The sequence below is a fragment of the Acinonyx jubatus genome, chromosome A2 (genome assembly GCF_027475565.1).
Source record: "Acinonyx jubatus isolate Ajub_Pintada_27869175 chromosome A2, VMU_Ajub_asm_v1.0, whole genome shotgun sequence".
NCBI classification, from domain to species: domain Eukaryota; kingdom Metazoa; phylum Chordata; class Mammalia; order Carnivora; family Felidae; genus Acinonyx; species Acinonyx jubatus.
Genome location: NC_069383.1, coordinates 133,498,321 through 133,521,985, shown reverse-complemented (window position 1 = coordinate 133,521,985; position 23,665 = coordinate 133,498,321). Strand labels below are relative to the sequence as shown.

The 23,665-nt window shown below is 42.2% G+C and overlaps 1 long non-coding RNA gene across 2 annotated transcripts; it reads right to left on the bottom strand.

Annotated features, from left to right (window-relative positions):
• Positions 1-2,690: 2,690 nt before the first annotated feature.
• LOC113593500 (uncharacterized) lies at positions 2,691-22,207 on the bottom strand. 2 transcript variants are annotated; one of them, XR_008297061.1, is made up of 6 exons: positions 22,083-22,207; positions 21,903-21,995; positions 17,295-17,458; positions 14,535-14,785; positions 10,386-10,508; positions 2,691-6,492 (listed from the first exon to the last, which is right to left on the bottom strand). It is a non-coding gene; the product is annotated as an uncharacterized LOC113593500 (long non-coding RNA). The 2 variants fall into 2 exon arrangements; XR_003413675.2 differs by lacking the exons at positions 21,903-21,995; positions 22,083-22,207 and adding an exon at positions 19,088-19,314.
• Positions 22,208-23,665: the final 1,458 nt, after the last annotated feature.

Below are 23,665 nucleotides of genomic sequence, written 5' to 3'. Positions count from 1 at the left end.
CTTTTCCTCAGCTTGTGGGGAACTCATCCATCACTGATCATGTTATCTTGGTAGACAGAGGTGAGTTTTTCCCAATGGTAAGCCCCACAATGTTCGTCTATGTCCTTTCTTTTCCGAGTGAAAAGAATTGATTTTCTTTCTAATTTTCACTTTGCTTTTAGAGAAAATACTTTGAGTGTGATTGGTTGGCTTAGATCTGGCATCTATCCGTGCTGATGCTCTATTAATCACTGGGATGACCAATATGAGCGCCTTTGTCTTTGTTGATGGTAAAATGATACAATTTTCCACAATTCAAGCTGTGCAAAAGTGCCTAAAATAGTAGTTTGAGTTCTCTTGAAGAAGGAAGAAACTTTTGTACTCAATAGAGAGATCACGGTTCCTATTGGCATTTCAGACTTGGAGCCCAAAGGCAGCTATGCAGGAAACCCTGGGGGAAAATCTGAAGAATTGAAAAGGCAGTCCTTGGGCATTTTTCTTAGGTGCGTTTCCCAAATACCATTTTGAAATGTTACCTCTGAGACACCCCAGAGCAGACTCAGTCTCAGGAAAACGTAGGTATAAATCAGAAAGGGCACATTCTCACCACTTCTCAAGTCATTTCCCCCAATGACAGAGGTAAGTTTCTACCTGGGGTTTCTCCCCCAAATCTAGTGCTAGAGGTCACAGCCAAAACCGGTGACAGTTGGCTTTGATGGTTCCACTGGCAGAATATATCCTAGTGAAATAATAAAGGATATACACAATATTTGCAGATGGGAATGGCCATGTCAGCACTATTTATAATAGTAACATTGTCCATTACCTAAATACTAAACAGCAAAAGATTGGAGTTAGATTTTTTTCCTTAGCTTTGCTTATACGTGTTTCTCTTTTTCCACAAAAATATGTGTTTCTTGTTTAATTAAGAGGTATGTTTAAAACTCAGTGACAGTACAAATTACATTAGATAAAGAAAAGAATTACAGGAGAGCAATTGCACAGAGATATTTCATAACCTTTGATATAAAGTTAGGATCGTGCTGGGTGGGGCTGAGCTTCTAGTTTGAAGTGACTTTCTTTCGGAAAAAGAGAAGATAGCTGGTTTCTACAGAGGCTCTTGTTTGAGAGAAAACAGTAACAATGGATCTGTCCTTGGGTCTAGTGATGGTGACCATTTAAGCGCTATTAGATGTCAGGCCATGTGCCAGACATGATAGTTACACGTATCACTCAATTTAGGCAAAGATGTAAAGCGGGCACATTCTGTGATCAATGCTTCCATCTCTCCTACAACTCCATCCTTCCTATCTACATTATTTTCCCTACTCCGAGCCTTCTAAGTTGAGGGGCTGGGGGGAGGTTGAATGCTGTGCTCCTGTCCATAAGAATTATTACTTGATCTCTGCTAGTCCGCTGGAGCATTATGCATCTTCTCTCCTGCCTCACAGTCATGTTATATGCAGCAAAGTCATTCTGACTTCCTTCCATCCTTCCTTCCCTCCTTTTCTATGTTTCTTTAAATGTATTTTTCATTTTTTTTTTAATTTTTTGAGAGAGAGCACACATGCACACACGTGTGGGAGGGGCAGAGGGAGACGGAAGGAGAGAATCCCAAGCAGGCTCCACGCTCAGCACTGAGCCGGACACAGGGCTCGACCCCAGGGCTCGACCCCAAGGCTCGATCCCACGACTGTGAGATCACGAGCTGAGCCAAAATCAAGAGTCTGACGCTTCACTGACCGAGCCACCCAGGAACTGGAATCCTTATTGTATTGTGGGCCGACTCCAGAATCATACTCTTCACTTATCTCTTTATGATTAGCCTTGGCACACACAAAAGCTTTGATCTACACACACATGGATTCAAATCCCTGTGCTGCCAATTTCCAGCCGGATGGGACCTTGGGCAAGTCACTGAGTTCCCTATATCATGCTGCCCTTATTTACAAAAATGAGTTTCCTGATGGTAACTGTTTCGTAGGCTTATATGGGGGTTAAATGAGACAGTATAGTAAAAGTTCTTGCACAAAGCCTAGCACTCAGACAATTTAGTTTGATTGGTTACAATCGAACTAAAATATTGGCCCATGAAATCAGGTTTCTGAAAGGAAAATTTATTAAGTGTTAATTGCAGCATTTGGAAAGTGTCTGAAAATGAACCTCATAAATGAAGCCATTTGGTAAGTATATAAATACAGAGTTTCTGTTGAGGTCAATTCGTCCCCAGTCATCCCAGATTATCATTTTCTAAAGGCCTAATTGAGGGCCTTCTGTTCTGGGAAGTAAGCAATGCCTCTAGCAAATTTTTCACTGAACTTCCTCTCTCTCTGAGGTGTAATCTTCTGGTCCCCTTGATTCTTCCCAATAAGATTTAAAACGGGATATTATCACACCATACTAAAAAATTTGGCACAGTGTTTGACAGAAAGACCCCCTAGGATCATCCCTCCTATTGCTTCTCAATCTTTCACGTACACACAAATCACCTGGGGTTCTTGTTAAAAATGAAGCTTTTCACTCAGCAGATCTGGCTTGGGCCTGAGATGCCGCATGTCTAAGAAACTGCCACATGCTATGCGGCTGGTCTAAGGATGAGACTTTGAGGAGCACAGAGATGGAGTTCTCTCATGTCCCTGTACAGCTGAGTCACCTTGGAGCTTTCAAAACACTGATAGCTGGTTCTCATGCCCGGAGATTCTGTTTGCCCTAACATAGCATGCAGCCTGGGCAGTGGGTGCTTTTATTGTTAGTATCTATGCATACAAGATTCTTAGGTGGAAGGCAGTACATTTATAATGAAGTACTCACAGAAGTACACAGAATGTGCTATGATCTCCAGAATCAGAGAGTAGATGTTTACGCGTATGACCCACATTGCTTTCTGCTAGGTACAATACCCACTCCAGGGTGAGGATAATACCCCGTCCTGGGTATTCAGTACGTACTGAGTACTTTGCTAGAAGGCACATATATTTCACTTGATTGTATGACAGCCTTCTGGGGTAGGTAGTATATCCATTTCACATCTGACGCTCAAAAAATGAAGCAATTTCCCCACGCTGACGTTAATAGTGAGAGGCAAAGCTGACATTAAAAACCAAGCCTGCCTGGTGGCAAGTTTTGGGACACTGTGGGTTTTTTTTAACACCTTTATTGAACTATAATTGACATAAGATAAATATGAGTACTTAAAGGGGATGAGGTGGTGAGTTGTGAATTGTCTACATCTGTGAAATCATGGCTGCAATCAAGAAAAGATTTGATCCTTCTCCCCGACTTTACCATGCTTTTTGTCATCCCTCTCTCCCTGAGCCCACCCCACCCCCAGGCAACCACCGATCTTTCTGTCCCTACATACACCCTGATTCGCATTTTCTAGAGTTTTATATAAATGCAACCATAAACTGTGTACCTTTTTTGGCTGTTTTCTTTTACTCAGCACATTGATGTTGAGATACATCCATGTTGTAGGGTGTATCAATGGTTCACGCCTTTCTACTGCTGAATAATAACCCATTGTACAGCTATCCCACCATTTGTTAATCGACTGACCTGTTGATGAACATATAGATTATTTCCCGTTTGAGACGATTACAAATAACACGGCTATGAGCACTCAGATAGTATCTTTGTGTGAATATATGCTTTCAGTTCTCTGGCATAAAAAACTGGGAGTGGAATGGCTGGGTCATACATTAATTGTCTTTAACTCTTTGAGAAACTACCAGATTGGTTTCCAGAGTGACTACACCATTTTTCACTCTTCCCAGCACCACACGAGAGTTCTACTGGCTCCATATTCTCACCAACACTTGGTATGGGTTAGTCTTTTTCATTGTAACAACTCTGATGGCCATGTGGTAATACTGTGCTGTGGTTTCAATTTGCATGCCTCCAGTAACCAATAATATTAAGCATTTTTTCGTGTGCTTATTTCAAGCGCAAGCTTTTACATTCAACAATACCGTTTCTCAAACAAATATCATAAGCGTCATTTTTAATGAAAAAATAAAGTCATGCCAATCCCCAAACTTTGCTTAAATAACTTTTAAAGTGATAATTATTGGGGCGCCTGGGTGGCTCAGTCGGTTGAGCGTCCGACTTCGGCTCAGGTCACGATCTCGCCGTCCGTGAGTTCGAGCCCCGCGTTGGGCTCTGGGCTGATGGCTCAGAGCCTGGAATCTGTTTCAGATTCTGTGTCTCCCTCTCTCTCTGCCCCTCCCCCATTCATGCTCTGTCTCTCTCTGTCTCAAAAATAAATAAACGTTAAAAAAAAATTTAAAGTGATAATTATTGTTATTACAATATTAACACAATACCAATAAAAAACCAGGCGAGCCTTTCTTTTACTGATAAATATCATGACTATAAACAAGTAAATCCAAACAAAACTAAAAATTCATACTAATGCAAATCGTAACATGAGAGAGGCTTTTGCTGACCCTAAATCACCACTTGCAAATTTCCTCACGTTGCTCCTACAGTACCCCATGATATTACATAGCCTTTTCTTGGCAGGGATTTATAATTTGTGTATAAAGTCTGCCTTCGCTCTTTAGCCTGGGACAATCAAAGTAGTTCTTCTTGACTCCAACACAGTTATAAACACCAATGCAAATGTGGGCACTGGCCCTGCATGGCAATACTTGTTTATAAGGGGAACCAGATGATGTAGAACATGCTTACATTGTTTTGTTAGATTTTCAACGAAATGAAAAACACTATATCGAAATGCCCTCATGGCAAAGAAGTCATCCCGAAAGACGGGACTATGAATTCCAGGCTTTGGTACACACCCCAGGTAGAAAAGCCCCACACTGTGATATGGGGTCCTGGTGCCGTCTTGGCTTCACTACACACTCCTTTGTACCCTGTGCCTAATAGTCCTTGCACTGTCCCATAGTGCTAACGACTCCTCCAACAACGTATATTTCATTAAGTCACTTGATTCCCCCACGTGCCCGCTGAAACCCTGTGAGGAAGACAGAGCACCACCCTGAATTGCCGGTGGGGAAAATGAGGCTGACCACCCTAGGTGAGTTTTCCCCCATTCACAAAGCAGAACCTGGTCGGGTCAAGACTAAAGCCCATTCTTCCAAATCCAAATTACATCTTTTTTCCTGTGTCACATGACTTCGCAGGCTTTATTACTAGGAAGAAACATTCTGGAGAACACACAAACCTGGGACTTTTTAAATAGCTCTTCTTATGCTCAAACAACCAAATGTTTTCCACCCATTTCCTCTCCACTAATCCAAAACAGACCCAGTGCCCTTTTCCCTATGATTCACGTCTATTTTTCTTTAGAGGTCTCTTTGTCCTCTTCAGTAGGAAACGCACAGTCTCAGGCACACAACTGGGTATGACACAATCCAGCTGCCACCCACCATGCGGCTACTGTCCATCATGAAAAGCAGGGACGCTGTCCTCCCTCATTCCTACAAACAAGACACGGGTGTTTTCGTGATCGTGCCAGCTTTCAGTACCCTCAGGACATTCACAAATGTCATTAAGGATGCCACATTTCTTTTCCAGGTGCAACTTTTCAAATAAAGCTCTCAAAACCACTGCAACAAAACCATGACATCTGCCATTCGTTGAACTTTTGTTTCACGCCAGGCGTGATGCTAAAAGCTCACACGTGCCTCATCTCCACACCATGTCCCTATGAGGCAGATCCTATCTTACTCCCCTTTTGGAGACAGTGAAGCGAATCTAAAGAGTGCCAATGTTACACAGCTAATAACTAGAGGAGCCACGAATCAAACCCTAGTTTTTAAGTGCCAGTAACACATGCACTACATCACTATGCTATCTCTGAGAAGTCATTCCCAATTTCCCCTAGCTATAGGGAATAGTTCCTTCAGCTGAACGTTCGTAGGCTTTCCACCGTCTCCCTTACCCCGCTTAGCTCTTCTGACCTTGCGCCGTCTTGATTTGTGAGTTGTGTCTCACTGTCCTTAGGAATCTCAGACATGGCTTAGCATACTGCGATGGCTACAATACGCTGTCAGTGAATGACTGCCCACTTGTCTGGGTAGCTGGCTGCATGGGTACGCGGGTGGATGGAGAGGATCCCATTGCTTTCATCTAACTAGCACCCTTATTTCTGGAAGTGACAGCCGCCACCATCACCACCTATTTCACGTGTGGTCAATCATGTTGTCCCTGCTCACGAGAACAAAATTATTCCAGGATTCCTCTGCAATGGCAATGGACAGAGGAAGGGCAAGTGATCTGAGCAGGCACCTTCCCTGAAGGCATATATGGACACAGGTGGAGAGAAGTACCTCTTCCTTCTGGGACAGTTTAACTGGGTCAGTGTGATTCTGCGATGGCTAGAGCTCATTTTTTCCCTACCTTGAGGGGAGAGCCCACATGCAGGATGAGGGAAACATCATTTGAACCCCCGGATGCCGCCAGTCATGCCTGAAGCATGAACCACCACCAGGCTTACCCATTACATGAGCCACGTTTGGCTTGTACTGGCCACTTGCAATTTCAAATATCCTGAAAAATATAAGAAATCAAAAGCCTAGATGAGGACAGTTTTGTTTATACAAATGGTAACTCTGTATTATCATGAAATTGGTGATGGTAGATGAGGAAGGCAGATGTGCTAGACGAGTTTTATATAGTCAGTCATCATTCACAAGCCACGTATCACATAACACAACTTAGGTGCCATGGTGTTCACAGGGGTCTTCTCCTCCAGTCTCTTACTTACATTTGTAGACATTAAAAAGGCTATTTATTTTCTCACCCATATGAAAAGCCCAGAAGTAAACCTGATTTCAGAGTAGACTCAAACATCACCATCAAGGACCTATTCCTTCCTCTCGCTTTAGTCTGATTCCTCCCTTGTTGGCTTTCCCCTCAGGCTTCCCATGCTGAGTGAGCCCTTAGTGGTTCCTAGCTCTCTCTTCATGGATGCAAACTGGCCACAGCAGTTCGAACACCACCTCCTCATAACGCACGAGCCAGACAAGGAAGAAGAGTCTCTTCTTGCAGCAACTACAAGGGAGCTTGGGAGAAGTCAAGTTGTCAGTGTCCTACAATTACATGATTAAAAAGGAGAAATCTAGGAGTGCCTGTGTGGTTCACTCAGTTAAATATCTGACTTCGGCCCAGGTCATGATCTCATGGCTCATGACTTCAAGCCCTGCATCAGGCTCTGTGCTGACAGCTCAGAGCCTGGAGTCTGCTTTAGATTCTGTGGCTCCTTCATTCTCTACCTCTCCCCTGGCCAGTCTCTCTCTCTCTCTCTCTCTCTCTCTCTCAAAAATAAAAACATTTTTAAAAATTTATTTAAAAAAACGATGGGAAATCTGTTTTCTCAAAGCAAAACTTATGTATTTTACCATTATGAGAGGGCCAGACACACACACACACACACACACACACAAAGTGGAAAGAGCCAGGCCAACAGATAGACAAAGACAAAAAGAGAAGAGTCCAAGTATGCCCATACTGAACCATCGTTGAGTCTAGGAGTAGAAGGTATATGGATGTTCACTCCAAGATATAACTTTTCAATATTTCTATGCGTCTGTAATTTCCATGATAAAAAGTTGATGGGAAAAAAGAAGGTATGGAGGCCATTAGTGCTGTTCACCAAGTATTTTTAGCTTTCTGCCTTCAAGGCACATGATAAGTTTATACTTCCCAGTTTCTTTGAATTTAGATGTGGACAAGTGGCTTGCTTTGGCCTACAAAATATGAGCTCGTGTCACTACTGGAAGAAGCTTTGTAGGCCTATATCTGATTCTCCATATTTTATTCACACTACTGCAGTGACCAAGGAAGCATGCATTTAGATAAAACCTCCCCAACCCAGGTCTTGGAGAGAATGTCTAAGAATAACCCCCAGACAAACCACCATAGACATGCATCTAAGAAAGAAATAAACCTTTCTTGTTAGGCATTATTAAGATACTGGGTTGTTTGCTATAGCGTCAATACCTAGATCATCCTGAGGGATATAAAACAGATGCTGTGCAGGAAAAAAATACTCCATCCTCTAAATAGCAGGGAGCTTTAACTATAAAGTTTTAACTCCTAGACCATTCTTAAATAGGATCTGTCAAGCATACAATCAGAGCAGACTAAAAATATTGATTTTGTTGTTGTTTACAATGATCAATTAAACACACCAAACACACACCAAACACAATGTGCTCGCTCTTTTAAGATATCTGGGCTACAAAATAATATTGGGAAAACAATTCCAATTGCCCGTATCTCCTTCTTTCCTACCCACCAACAACATGTCCTGGAATGGTGTCAAAACAGCAGGCAAGAATCTTTGCAAAAGGCTAGAATCTGTCCTATTAGCAGATTGTTTCTGACTCAGCAGGAGGGATGCAAGGAGCCAGCACATTGTAAGGCAGATCACTGCCCATTAATCTGTGAGACAAAGGAAAGGGGCAAATGTACCTGGCTCTCAGGAAGTGCCCAAGGAGAAGCTGTAATAGACAAGTAGGATTAGTGCGAATTCACCAGCAAATACCAACCAGAGAAGTAAATGACTTCTCTTCTCTACTTAGAGGAAATCTTTCTTAACTACTCAAAACCCTTTGCACCAACTCCACAAGCATTACCAGTTGTGGCAAGTCACACTTGCTAAGTCAGTATTGGATTTTTTTTTAAGGAACTCAAGTAACCTCTCCAGAGAGAAATCATTTAAAAGTGGAGACATCACCAGAGTCCAAACTATGCGGAAAAAAAGATTCTCAGAGAACAGAGAAAGAACAGGTAAATGTCTTGATGGATAGGTCTACGTGTTTTAGAAGGAAATGATCATAGAATTTTGGGTTAATGATGGTTTCATGTTAGCTTTAGTATGGAAGTGCCACTCACCCACCTTGGAGAGCCCCTGCCTTGTTTTACCTCCCAGAAACTCGTTTGGCAGCTCTGTCTGAAGCCTTCACATTTGTCTAAATTGACTTAGCAGCCATATGGTTTGGGACAAGCTGTCAAAATCTCTGCGCCTCAGTTTCCCCCTCTATAATACGGAAATAAGACTATTGTAAAGATTCAATGAAATCACAAGGTAAAGTGCTTAGCAAGCCCTGGCACATAGTAAGAGCACAATAAATGGTTAGTTGCTATAATTATAATTTTTATAATTATAAAAATTGGATCCTTGGAAGGATCCTGTGTGTCCTTTCTGGGTGTTGGCAGCTTTTCCTTCCAACTCTTCAGGGGCTTACATCATTATTTTCTTTCCTCCTTAATTCAAGGACATTGAACTATGTGCCAGGCACTGTCCTCATAGGTTGGTGACAATGATGAATGAGACAGATTTTCTTGTCCTCAATAGACAATACACAGAATGTAATGTGATCAGAATCTAATGTAATCAGAACCTAATGGCACCATGGAGGTGGGGCACTGAGTTGGCCTGAGTTCCCACAGTCCTACCCTGAGTAGGTGATATTTCAATGGTATCCTATCCCTAGGCCTAGCTCCATACCCAACAGGACCTGCAAACTCTCCAGGTGCTAGGAAATAATCAAAACTCCCCACCCAACTTTCAGGGCTATGAAAACTGGCCTGAAAAAAAAAGAGAGACAGAGAGAGGTTCAGGAGAAACAGGCCCTAGATTCTAAGAAGCATTGGTCTGGAGGCTTGACATAGGCATGGTTTTCTTGTTGGTATTGGAGACTTTCATACTAAAAACCATAAGGATAGAGCTTCTATTCCAGTGACATTGGGTAAAGGATTCCAACGGCTATGTTTCCTTCTCTCTGCAATTCCTGCAATGGACATTTCTCATTGCATGCTTGGATCATAAAGCTTCATTTGACAGGCTTCCTGCATTTCTAATCTGAATTTATTGCTTCAGCAAAACCTGTATAATACCATGACCATTCATCGTGATTTGGCTAAGATAGTCCAGCTTTATGCCTGTTATTCTAGCATAATTATTAATAGCAGTACCTTTCACTTTCAAAGGTGTCCCAGCTTGAATGATAAGTTAGCAATTACAGAATCAACCTAATTTTAGTAAATCTCTCTAAAAAAATTTTTTTAGGGGTGTCTGGGTGGCTCAGTCAGTTAAGCGTCCCACTTCAGCTTGTCATGATCTCACAGTTCATGGGTTCAAGCCCCGCATCTGGCTCTGTGCTGATAGCTTGGAGCCTGGAGACTGCTTCAGATTCTGTGTCTCCTTCTCTCTCTGCCCCTCCCCTCCTTGTGCTTTCTCTCTCTCACTCTCATACTCTCAAAAAAAAAAAATTAAACATTAAAAAAAAATAAGGATATTTTGATGCTGAAAATACCTTAAAATTATGAGAGAAGTGATATCATTCATATCACAGACTGAAAGAAACAGAGTGATAATACAAGTATTTACCATTTATTAAAAAACAGATGTGCCAGTCATTATGCTAAAGACTCACCTCATTTTATTTCATGTGTAAACTTTATAGTTTCATTCTGACCAATTTCTATAGGTGTAGAAATGAAGCACAAGATGACGAAGAGACTTTCTGAGGAATCATCAAGGAGTAGATGGAAGTATCCTGTGGAGGGAAAACAAAATCATGATAACCAGAGGGAAGGAGGAAGATACCAGAAGAATATGAGGCATGCAAATAGGGACAAAGCCCACACAATGAAGACCACTTGGTTCAAGGCCAATCATACCCCTTGGCTAGCACCTTGTAGAACCTGAAACACTAATGCATCTTGGGAGCTTGAATCACATTCAGCTGCCCAGATGTTTAAGGGAAGACCTGAAGTCCACTGACCCTAGAACACTGAGATACAAAACCTTTGCAATAATGAGGTTTTTTTTCTCAACTATCTCCTCCCGCCCACCCCCTACCTTTTCTTTGGCCTAGCACCATCTCTCTAGAGCTCTCTAGAACAATACCAAATTATAAATATTGTCATGACTTTTAAAATCCAAAGGCCATTAAGAATGGATTCAAGAGTGTCATGGCCTGCAAAGTCCCTGATAAGGCTCAGTCGCTGAAGATTAATCTCTCACCTCTTCTCAGATCTGTCTATTGGCTAACATGAAGCATGGTCCATGGATCTGAGCACTGGAAGATGGGTTTTGAACTTTCCTCTTGCATAATTCACATTCTTTCGGCAACTAGCAAGGGATTCTCATTTCCAACATCATGATTAATCTAATCCCTCCAAGTTTCCACAAGGAATCACATCTTCGTGAAGTTTAATTTAATGTAATTTGACGTAACACTGCCCCCTTGTGCCTCGCTACATGAGGGGCCTTTTCGGGGAAAGATTTATTTTTAATTAAAAATAAAATTTATTATTTCAGCACCTTATTGAACATTATGCTGGGGAGGGGAAGATGCATTTCTTGTTTATATCCTTCATCATTTATCTCAGGCCTTTGTTACATTGGTTTCCATCATTGCTAACTGCTGGCCAAGGAAATCAGTTCTAAGGGGCAGACTCCAACATAAATCCACATGTGATTATTTTAAAGTAGCATATGGACGGAAATAGCAAACAATAATCCAGGCTGCCCAGGAATGAGGAGTTCAGGAGAAACTGAGTAAGAAATCAGGAAATGAAAAGAAAGTTATTAAATAGACTTGCCACAGCTGGCCTGGTGATTTCAATAGACTTGGTTAACGGGAAAAACAATCATAGAGAGCTCTTTAATTGCTTTTCTGCTGAGTTCCTTTCCACATCTTCATGTTTGCAGAGATTAATTAGGAGTTCCAATCACAACCTAAAACTAAACTCAATGAGACAGATCAGAGAATTAAAAAAAAAAAAATGGTGGCATGCTCTGGAGACTTCTGAGCAGTGTATCTCATAAAATTGATGGTCAGTGCTTCTGGTTTGCAAAAGATTACTTGCAAAGAATAAGTAATGTAAGGGCAGAACCCTAATATCAAATAACGCACAAATCCTTACTCCTACCTCAAAAATTGGGCCTGGGTATTTTTCTCTTGATTAGCCACTACTCAGCTCTCTGAGCGAGATATTGGTAGGAAAATGATCCAGAAAACTTTGGATGTTGTATAAATCACTGAAGCAGAGAGGATGCAGCCAAGCTGACCTCTGAGATAAGATGACACACAAAGAGACTGCATAAACTAGCCTCTGGAAGTGTACTCGTCACCCTTCCAGTGACAGCACTTCTGAGACTTGTTCCATTTCCATTGGGTTTGTAAACTCCAGACCCACCTCCGTGATCATCTCAAGATAGACACATTGGCCTATGATAGATGTCTGGGGATTGAGTACATAGTAGGGGGGCCTAAAAAACCAGTCCATGGGCTTTTCTTCTCCACCCTTGACTCATCCCCTCCTAGGCCAGACTTTGCTTTCTGACAAGCTCTTTTTAACCCAGGCCAGGAGTTTCAGCTTTGCCTAAGGCTGTGGACATTCCCCATGTCTTGAACAACCAGAAGCCCCCTTTACATTTATCTTTTATTCCTGGTTTTCGTTTTTCGTTTGTAGTATTTGTTTTTGTTTTAAGTGTGCCCCCTGCTGGTCTATTGTTTCACACAGAACCCCATCAGGGTTCCATGACAGACCAGCAAAAGTGCTCTAAGAGGTTGTGATTGTGATAGGTTTGTCTTGCCTAGTTAAGCAGGAGGGACAGGTTTCCCTGAAGAACTTTCACTCTCCATGAAGAAGGGGACCCTGATAGCAGTAGGCTAGGAGACTAGGGGGGAAGCAGAGGAGAATCATTTCCAATGGGAGACACGGGAAAGGTGAAAATCAATAAAGACATAAACACAGAGTTAAAATCAAATAAGCAGGAAGGAGACCGTCACAAGATGAGACTGGGAAGGTCCATTTTGTGACATTTTTCAGGAGAGACTAAGAACTTTTCTCACCTCTCTACTATGAGGCTCCCCTTTCTTGATCCTTGGCACCCCCCTTCCCAAGCACACCAATTCTGGACCCAGCAATTCCCTCCACCCATCAAAACTAAATCTCAGCCGTGCAGCTGATCAAACGTGGTCACGCAGAGAAGTGACTGCAAAAGCTTGATGAATCACAGTAGTTCCTAAAATCTTGGTAGACTGCAGAGCCCATAAACCCCAAGATGGTCTGAGTTCAAATCCCACACTTCACTCTGTCAGTTTCTTCATCTGTAAAGCCTTTCTTCCCAGGCTTCTGGGAGAATTTAACAAGACAGTAGAAGTGTTCAGGGCAGCAAAGCAGGACATTCTTAGCTAGAATTTGCATTTCGATCATGGCACTGAGCTTTCAGCCAGAGGAATAAATCCTGGTGGCATTTTAGATAAGAGTGAGCTGGAAAGGCGTGTGTGCATTTTGTTCATCTTGGAGTCACATGCAGATCTCCAGCTGGGCCCAGTTGAAAGGCCAGGTTGACTATCTCATGAAGTAAACTGGAACACACTTCATACATCAAGTAGCCTGCCCTGGATAGAAATGACAGGATTTCTCTTGGAAGGGACACCGAATGTATGGGGCTTTTTGTCTTTTCTGAGTGGCCTATATTTACTGATCTGTTGTTAAAGAACATGAAAGGTTTCTGCAGTTTCAAAAAGCTTTTTTTTTTTTACTTAAACTTAAAATTTCATTGAAGTCTTCTTCAATGAACTTTTTAGGGCTTCGATGTTTGCAACTTTTTCCTTAATTAAAAATTTGGGATGTTAAGATTATTTTACTTCCTTTATCAGATGCCGTGCACGTTTTTATATGGCTGCAGTATTTATTACTGTTAAACGTAGGATAATAATCACATTTGTCAACACAATCATTACCTATTTTTTTTCATTACCTGTTTTGTAGACGGCACCGAAAGAGACTGTGTACATGTGTTGGGGTGCAGGAACTATTAGGAAAGGGGCCACAGACTGACAAGATCCCGAGTTTTAAATCCAGAAGGAGAGAAGAGTGACATCCACAGAAAACGGCTTCACAAGGCGGGGAAGAATAAGTAGCCCCCAAGAGACAGGGACCAGTGGCACTTAGCTATCAATGTGCATCAGAATCACTTGGAGAGTTTTTAAAAATATGCAGATACCTCTGTTCCACCTCTCGAGATGCCGATTCCATGTACTGGGGGTAAATTCCTGCCTGTTTGTGATTGGTTTAAACAACGCACAGGTGATTCTGATGCGTAGCCAAGGTTGAGAACAGCTACTATCGGTCGACAGGAAGGGAGATTCAGAAGAGCACGATCCCTTTGCTCTTGGAGAGAACGAGAGAGTGGATTCATGGAAGAGATGACATTTTACACATATATGTAGTTGTAAGATGAATGCAGGCATAACGTATGTGATGTCATCCATAGAGCTGGCCCCAGATAAGCATGCATGTATTGGTCATCCTTAACTCAAGAACCAGAGAGACAGGGTAACCACCCGGTAGAAGATATGAGAGATACTCAAAGATAATACCAAACTCAAATGTGCAAGGAGGCCCTGGATATTCCACCAAGCAAGAGTCAAGCGCTGCCTGATGGAAAACAGAAAGGCTGAAAACTGCTGCAAGTTTAGAATTCCTACAATCCTGTCGTTCTAGAACTATAAAATGATAAAGTGGGGGGGAGCACATCCAACATTATTGGAAATGTTACTTACAGCTGAGAAAAGAGGGCAGATGGATGATGGGAACGTGGCAGCACCAATGACTACAGCATGCGTTGTCTTGAGTCTTCCCACGTCAAAGAGGGAGAGAGCTCCGATGGCTTCTTGAAGGTTTCTGCTTTACTGAGAAGGTGAGGCAACAGTCTAAACTCTGCCATTGAGCACCCTGTGTTTCTGTCTCGTTCCATGTGGCTTCCTTCACACTTCTGCTTTCATTTGAAGTACTGGAATGGCCATGAGCACCTCTGGAATTGTGTTAAAGTTGGAGACAGATTTAATTTGGGTTTAGTAAATTGTATTTATGTGGTTCATAGTCGTTTCCATGTAGTGATGTGCAGGTCCTGAGCCGGAGGCCATATCTCAGTATGAATGTGTCCCGTAGTAACTGACAGCACAAACATGTTAAAAAGAAAAAAAAAAAAACAAAACATTGAAACATATAGAGCCAGAGGCTCATATGCAAAACACTCTGTCTATTCGTATAGCTTACAATATGGAAGAAATAGAGGTTTTCCCAAATTTGACAACAATTTTTAAAACAATTTTTTCAATGTATGATCTTGCTATGTGTGAAGGTGAAAATAACCGTTATAAGCCACAAATAGTAAAAATCAAATTTTGATCAAATATGCGAGAGAAGAGATTGAATCTCTAATATCTTTCTATTCTCTCCTTAAAAACAATATGAGGGGTGCCTGAGTGGCTCAATCAGGTATACGTCTGTCTCTTGATCTTGGCTGAAGTCATGACCTCACGGTTCATGAGGTCGAGCCCCACGTCAGGCTCTGCACTGACAGCATGGAGCCTACTTGGTATTCTCTCTCTCTCTCTCTCTCTCTCTCTCTCTCTGTCCCTCCCCTGTTTGCATGCTCTCTCCCTCTTTCTCCCTCTCTCTCAAAATAAATAAATAAATAAACTATGAAAAAAATATGATAAAATATCATATGAAAAGTTCTTCAACTATGGAGATGTCAGGCAGTTAACTAATAAAAGTATAATGCTCTTTTTCTGGATTTTGTGTGATGTCTGTGGTATCTATCAGCTTTTTGAAATGTGTTACTTGTTGTGATTTTTTTCTCATTCTAAGAAAAAAAAACCCACTGTGTTCACATCACTATAATTTTTTGCCTCTCCTGAAATTCACAACAAAAGAAGCATTATGGGGAACATTCTAAATGTCGCATCTCATCTCTCATCTCAAGACGACAAGAAATTCTATGTTTTTTATTCATTTAAATCAAATCGTCTAACTCCCAGTGCTTAGCTTTTCAAGAATTCAGGAAATTCTCGGTCATCATTGGTGTTTCCGCCCTCCCAGAAACACCCGGTTCCCAAGGTCTTACCCAACCCCAAGCAAGAGGGTGACGTGTCTATTTATCTGCTAGGGCATCTATGCACACTGCTCCAAGGAGACTCTATGGCTGCCATGCTTTGCTGGGGACATAGCCATCTTGGACTAGTTTTAGACCCCTTCAGCTTATGGTCCTTTTCTGGGTTTGCTGTGTACACATCACTCTTCCCCAACCCAGGAATAGGGCATTGGATGGATCTGCCCCATCTCAGTCCCCAGTGAGCTTCACCACATTTAGGTACGTCCAAATTCCTAGGAATACTCCCTTATTCTCTATCCTTGACCTCAAACACTCTCCCTCGGCTCTATAAGCTAGGACCCTTAGTCCCATATCTTTTACAAGCTTAGGCTTTCAAACCTAGGCTGAAGGAAAAGTCAAAGGCCCAGCTACTTTCGGGAACAGAGAGAAAGGGAAAATATAGGGAGAATGTTGAGCAAACAGAAATACTCGATTAGTATCTCCAATTGAAAGAACAAATCTGACCACACCACTCCCTAAACCGTACGTTTTCAGTGGCTTGCGATCACTTAGTAGATACAGCAACTAACCAGTAACGACAAGACCACTTACTTGTAGCACCTACCCCCCAAATTCCACAGAGGTGCATTAATAATTGCAATGTTCATCAGACTGCTTAAGGGTCTTGTTAAAATGTGCGTTCTGATTCAGAAGGTCTAGAGTGAGGTCTGGGATTCTGCATTTCTAACAAGCTCCAGGTGACACTCCAGGACTTCAAGGACCACATTTTGAGTAGCAACAGACCACGGCTTTTTTTCTCCGAGCGTCCAGCACATCACACAACACCCTTGTTTCATAGTGGATTGTAGAATGACCTGTCCTTAGAGTTACCTGGGCACTTTTCTTTAAAATGCTGGTTTCCTGGATCTCACCCCAGATTCACTCGTTAGAATCTCTGTGATGGGTTCCATTAAGTGCATTTTAACAAGCCCCTTGTTATGCTTCATAGCATTTAGCAGCCATTGTTCTGACTTTGCCCATGATTAACTACTCAAAGTATTCCTAAGGTACCTTTCACTTTCCTGACCCCAGGACTCTGCATAAACTGGAGCCTCCAGGATCCTTACCCAGTATCATTCTTGACCTGCCGTCTATCCATTCTACGTGCATTATTCCTACTAAGCCTTCAGAAACCTTCTGGGTCGCCTGTCAATCTGGACTGAGTACACTTCTGTGCTGCTTTCAAGCGTCTTGTGAACACTTGGATCCCAAAATTATGACTACTTGCATGTCTCCCTCACAGTCTGTGAGCTGCTTGAGGGCAGGGAGTTAACATTTATATACCATGGACATGAACCAGTACCAGGGATGGATAAACAAATGAATGGATAGGATGAAGAGAGAGAGAAAAACAGAGAATGAATTAAAGGCAGATCAGTCTTACACCAAGGTTTATGATGCCTTCCCAATGGTTTCGGCCATTTCTCATTTCTCCTCGATCACCAGCTTCCACTTCCATATTCTCTTTTGCTGTTTGTCAACTCAGATGAAAAAATTCAGCCCTTTTCCTGTTTCTACAAAAGTATCCTGAGGGCAAGGAAGGATTTGCTAGAAGACAAGGGATGAAGAGAGCAACCAGATCAGAACTCTTGTCAGATCACCAGTCCACCTCCTTAGTGCCCTCTACACTCATTGCCCAGAGAAATCAATTTAGTTCCTTCCAAGTTTGCAGAATACACCACCCTGATGCGTGGATAATTGACATTTCCCACTATTGAATCCTAACAGAATCCTGAGATTCTTAGGGATTCATCTATCCAAGCAACCACGTACTTCAGAGGACCTCCCCTATCCCCAACTCTGAGGACAGGCTTGACTTATCAAAGAAGTGATTGACAAACATAGGTAGGGGCCGGTGACCCAATCCAGGCCAAGAGACAGGTGAGAGAAGGTTTCCTGAGGGGCTCATAAGAAAAGTGTCCTCATTCCTAGGAGATAGCCCAAAAAAGAGATTGTCTCTTTTCTTCCCTCAGCCATGATGGTTTGATATGACACCTAAAACTGTTACAGGCATCTTGCCACCAGAAGGAGGAGGAAAGTGACCTTGAGAATGGCCGCAGACAAATGGAAAGAACCAATGAGATAGAAATAACATAGTAAGTTCACCAAACCCATTTCCTTTTCCTCCTTATCATATAGCAAATCACACTGAATAGCCTCCCGTGAAGTTAGACAGTGTCAAAAGAATTGGGTCCTGATCCATAGACTATGATAGTTGTAGCTTCTAGACCTGGACTCTAAAATGTCCTGCTTGTTCCTCCATATTCCTTCTCTTTCTCCATCTGCAGGTTGGGTCATGCTAGGGTGCTTCTGAAGCCTTCAAGATGGTAGAGTTAGAGCATAGATGAAGCCAAGGTCCTTGGATGTGATAAAAATATCTATTTTCATAGAGTACTTACACAAATGAGTAGTAGTATTGTACTGTGTTAAGCCATGGAGATCTCGGGACTAGTTTGTTAAAGCATGTTGTAGACTGACTGTATCGTTCCCCAATTCATGTGTTGAAATCTAATACACAAACTTACGGTATTTGATGGTGGGGCCTTGGTGAGGTGATTAGGTCATGAGGGTATAGCCCTCATGAATGGGACTGGTGCCTTATAAGAGACTAGAGAGCTAGCCCTCTCTCTTCCCACCATGTGAGAATCCAAGGAGTTCAGTAGTGTGCAACCCAGAAGAAGGTCCTCAACCGAACCTGACCATGCTGGCACCCTGATCTTGAATCTCCGGAATTGTAAATAAATGTCTGCGGTTTTCAAGCCACCCAGTCTATGGTATTTTCTTACAACAGTGCACGTAGACTAATACATAGCGTGTGGCATTACTTACACTGATTAACAAAACTAAATTCCTTGAGTGCTGACTCAATTAACCCTGCAGTCCATCTACCTCTAGACTTTGTTTCCTGAGCAAACATTTTAAAATCTTTAAGTCCATTTGGGGAAGGATCTTGTGTTACTTTCAGCCCAAGACATTGTAACAGAGAAATTCACATCTCTACAGCTCCTGCTTTTATGTTTGTATAAACAAACCCATCCAGATGGTCACAGAACAAAGACCAGAACCTAGTCTGTTAAAAATGTATAGAAATATATAAGGATTTTTTTTTTTTAACGCCCCAGGGATGGTCTGCTTTTTAATCCTCACTTGTGATTTTCTGCCCCCTATTGTCCATACCTACTTCTGCACTTATTTTTTGCTTGATGAGTTCAGGGGATTCTTCCTCTAACCAGCATCCTCCTCCAGACATCCAAGGACCTAAAGCAATGTGGAATTTAACACTAGGCATTCTAGAATACCTCTCCAGATAAATCTACTGATCAGAACTCCTTGAGCAGTCTCCCCAGACCTAACAAAAAACTAGATTTTTCTCCAGAGTCTTATCTTGTGTGCTCTTGATTCAGGGGCCTCCCTTAGGAGGAAAGCCTTCGTGACATTACCCCCCATTCCTTTGTGACACGCTTTCACCCGCCCCTAGACAAAGGGCCACAAGCGTGGCCTTTCTCCCACTGTGGGTGCCCCATCCTTCTCAGCCTGATGGCTCCAGTGTCCCAGGGATTGATGCATCAGTGGATGCACCCACAATCCAAGACCGACAAGACTACCTCAATTAGTCTTTCTATAGATACAGCAGATGTAGAGAGGAAATAAAATGTTCTAAAGTTATTTATTTATTTATTTATTTATTTATTTATTTATTTATTTATTTATTATCTGTGGGGAGTGGGCAGAGAGAAAGGAAGAGAGGATCTCAAGCAGGGTCTGCATTGCCTGTGTGGAGCCCGATACAGAGCTCGAACTCGCAAACTGTGAGATCATGACCTGGGCCGAAATCATGAGTTAGATGTTTAACCGACTGAGCCACCCAGGTACCCCAGAAATAAAATATTCTCAACAAACAGGATTTACAACATTGGGGATACGGAGAGCACACGTCTACCTATTCTCCCTTCTCATGGTATTTTCCTTTAGAAACTGAAATAGTTTTTCTGAGCTCCAAAGCATTTCCTGAAATGTTTCCTCCTTATTTCCTTCCCACATTAAAGCTCACCACTTCCTCTTTCATGAATCCTATCATGGTATCTACTGTCCTTTGACATGTTTATCAATGCAGCAGCATACAGGGGTTACAAGCTTGGACCCTGGAGCCAAACTGCCTCAGCTTGATTTCCTGGTTCTGTCCCTCACTGGCTTTTTAACCTTGAACAACGTAAGCTCTCGGGGCCTCAGTCTCCTCCCCTGTAGAAGGGGATAATAAAAGTGACTTCATCAGGTGGTGTTGAACATTAACTGAGGAAATTCACTTAAAAGAGCACCCAGAACAGTATAAGGGCTCAGTAAATACCGGTGTAGCTATTTGGATATCTCTTTCCGCCCTTTTATGATAATAAGCCCCTTGAGGTAAAGAACAAAATGTTACCCATCTTGTATTCCCAGTGTGGGGAGGGGGCCCGATGTAATGCTCTGTTTGTGTTGACTGAATGAATGAATAACTGAATGAATGGGAAATAAGTAACTGAATGAGTTTCTGGATATGTTTCAGGCTAATAAGCAATTATTCAGAGATTTCCCCACCGAAAATCATAGCTCCATAGCCAAGGAATTCCAGTCTTTGTGTCATCCGTCGTAACCCAAGATGAGCTTGGTTTCGTTTTCTCTGCACCAGTGACTGAGCTTTCCAAAGCCGCCTCTGCTTCCATTTCCACCCTCAACTCCTGCACTCTGCATCCTTGCAAAGGGGTGAAAACATCCTGCCTATCCAACCACAAGGAAACAGTTAAGGAAGTCAAACCATACTACGAGGCCATGAAAAAGACGGGTTAGATATCTTATCCTTCTATTGCAAGACATTAGTAATTAACTATTAAATGATAAAATCAAGTTATAAAACTGTATTACAGAGTGCCCGTTTTGGTAAAATATACATTTGATATACTACATGTCCAGACATGTGGTTTTCACCTGCACATCAGACCTTAAAAAATGATCCCTGCCCAAGCCCACTCCAGACCACTTGAATCAGAAACTCCAGGGGTGACGTACAACCATTGGTATGCCTTAAAAGCTCCCCAAGCGATTCTAATGATATAAATTGATATGTTATCAGTGTCTGTCTCTGCCTGGTGGGATTGCTGGTGTTTTTATTTTCTTCCCTTTGCTTATCTTTTTTTCCTCTCCTATAAATGTGTATTGCTTCTGTGATAAGGGGGAAAAAACATACACAATCAAAGTGAAGTAGGGAGAAAGGTAGAGCAGAGGTGATTTTTAATATAGGCTAGGCCCTTACTGGAAGGGAGGGGGCTGTAACACTTGGCACGCTGTGCTGTTTAAATTGCGATTCCACAGGAACTCATAGGAGGGGCCGGGGGTAAAAACACACCATTGTACTGCAGTTCAATGCCAACCAGCAGAGAGATAATTAAATGATAAGCTAGCAGCTCTAAAACACTGGACTCATTTTTGAAGTTTATTAACCTTCTTGTTGGGTAAAGCTCAGCTTTAACTGTCAACTACCATCAAGACCTTGAGCAAAAGAAGGAACAGAATGCACGGGAGTCCCCTGACAGTTCACAAGATTGTCTGACAAGGGAGTCGATGCCAAAGGCTACCATACGACAGGCAAATCCAATCCTTTCTGATGCCCAGAATTTGAAATTAATCTCTCAGTTTCTCTAGGTAATCGTAAATTCCAGTAGTTGCATAAGTAGTGGGATGGGCAGGGAGATCTGAGAAACATTTGCAGGGAGAGGCACCTGGGCGGCTCAGTCAGTTAAACGTCCGACTTCAGCTCAGGTCATGATCTTGTGGTCCATGAGTTCAAGCCCTGTGTGGGGCTCTGTGCCGACAGCTAGGAGCCTGGAGCCTGCTTCGATTCTCTCCCTCTCTCTCTGCCCCTCGCCCACTTGCTCTCTCTCGCTCTCTCTCTCTCTCTCAAAAATAAACATTTAAAAATGTTTTTAAATATATGATAAAAAAATAAGTCGCCCCTCACCTTAAAATTCCACTGTTATTGACAAGGCGAGTTCATTCCAGTAGAAGAAACCATTATCTTCTCTTGTCTTCTCTTCTTAAGCTTCAAACATTCCTGAAGGGGATTAACATTCTATTATCTATGATTCACTCATTTATTCAACAAAATTTTACCCATCTATTCACTAAATATTTTTAGCACCTATCATGTATCAGGGACAGTGTTCAGCAGTAGGGATAAGTTGGTGAGCAAAATCTGTCTTGCCCTTTTGGCTCGTGACCTAGTAAAAAAGACACAAGTTAATCCAAAAGTCACACAAGTAACTATAAAATTCCAATCGTAATAAATATTGCAAGAAACATTTGATGTCACAACAGAATACAAGAGAGGAACTGAGTTTGTTTGGGGGCAGAGAAGATTAAAGTGTGAACAGAATATACATTTACAGTGTAAGAAAGGAAAGAGCATATACAAAATGTCTTAATTATGACATGGTAAGTCTAATAAGAGTAACGTGGAAAAATACACAGGGAGCTCAAAGGAGGGTTTGATCTTAGTATAAAGATCAGGTTACAGAAGAAGGACCACCTGATCCCAATTTTGAAAAATAACTAGGCAAGGAAGTGTGTCCATATTCCAGAGATTGATACACGCAGAAAGTGGCAGTATTAGGGTTAGGGGAGGGCAAAGTCTTGTTAGGAAAGAGGTATCTGTCACCGTGTGTCTACTGCAAGGCTCTCTGAGCAAAGATGACCTGCATCTATGGTTTCAGGGGCACATGATGACTAGATTGTGAAGGGCCAAAAATGCAGCCTTTTTTCCAAGCGATGTGGAACCATGAAAAGCCTGGGAACAGTAGAGCTCAATAGCTACTTCTTTGTCTGAAAGGTAACTGCCGTCCTCCAGAGAACTGAGCTTCCAAAACATTGAATGAATAAATGAATAAATAATCTAGTCCTACACCTAGAAGGGTGACTGCTGAAGACTCCTGAGAAAAGTACAAGACATAATCTACGCTTATTGCTAATGTGGTCACCGCAGTTTTAATCGACACAACCTGGGGGCGCCTGGGTGGCTCAGTCGGTTAAGCCTCCAATTTCAGCTCAGGTCACAATCTCATGGTCCGTGAATTCGAGCCCCGCGTCAGGCTCTGGGCTGATGGCTCGGAGCCTGGAGCCTGTTTCCGATTCTGTGTCTCCCTCTCTCTCTGCCCCTCCCCCGTTCATGCTCTGTCTCTCTCTGTCTCAAAAATAAATAAACGTTAAAAATTTTTTTAAAAAATAAAATAAAATAAACGACACAACCTGGTTTACCCACTACCTTAAAGGGATGAATTGTCCAGACTGCCACACGCGAGGAGCTCTGATGTAGGCCTGAAGTGAGGCGCTCAGAATCCCTCCCCCAAAGCCTTTACCAATGAAATGTGGACTTCTGTGGACTTCTGCTACCATCGTTGTGATCGTTTTTATACAGAGAGATGGTTTCCATCTATAAATATAGGAAGAGGCACATCAAAATAGGTTAATTCACATGACTATGAGTCAGAACTCTATATTGCAAATGACAGAAATCCAACCAGAACAAGTCTAAGCAAAAGGGAATTTATAGAACCATAAAACTGAGGAGGTTTTAACCAAAGGTTGAAACCAAAGGTCTTAACCAAAGGTTAAGAGCCTCGGGCACAGGTTTGATCCAGAGGTTCAAGCAACATCAAAAAAATCTGTATCACCCTCCATTTCTTAGATCTTCCTGAATCTGCTTAGTTTCATTTTCAGATACGCCCT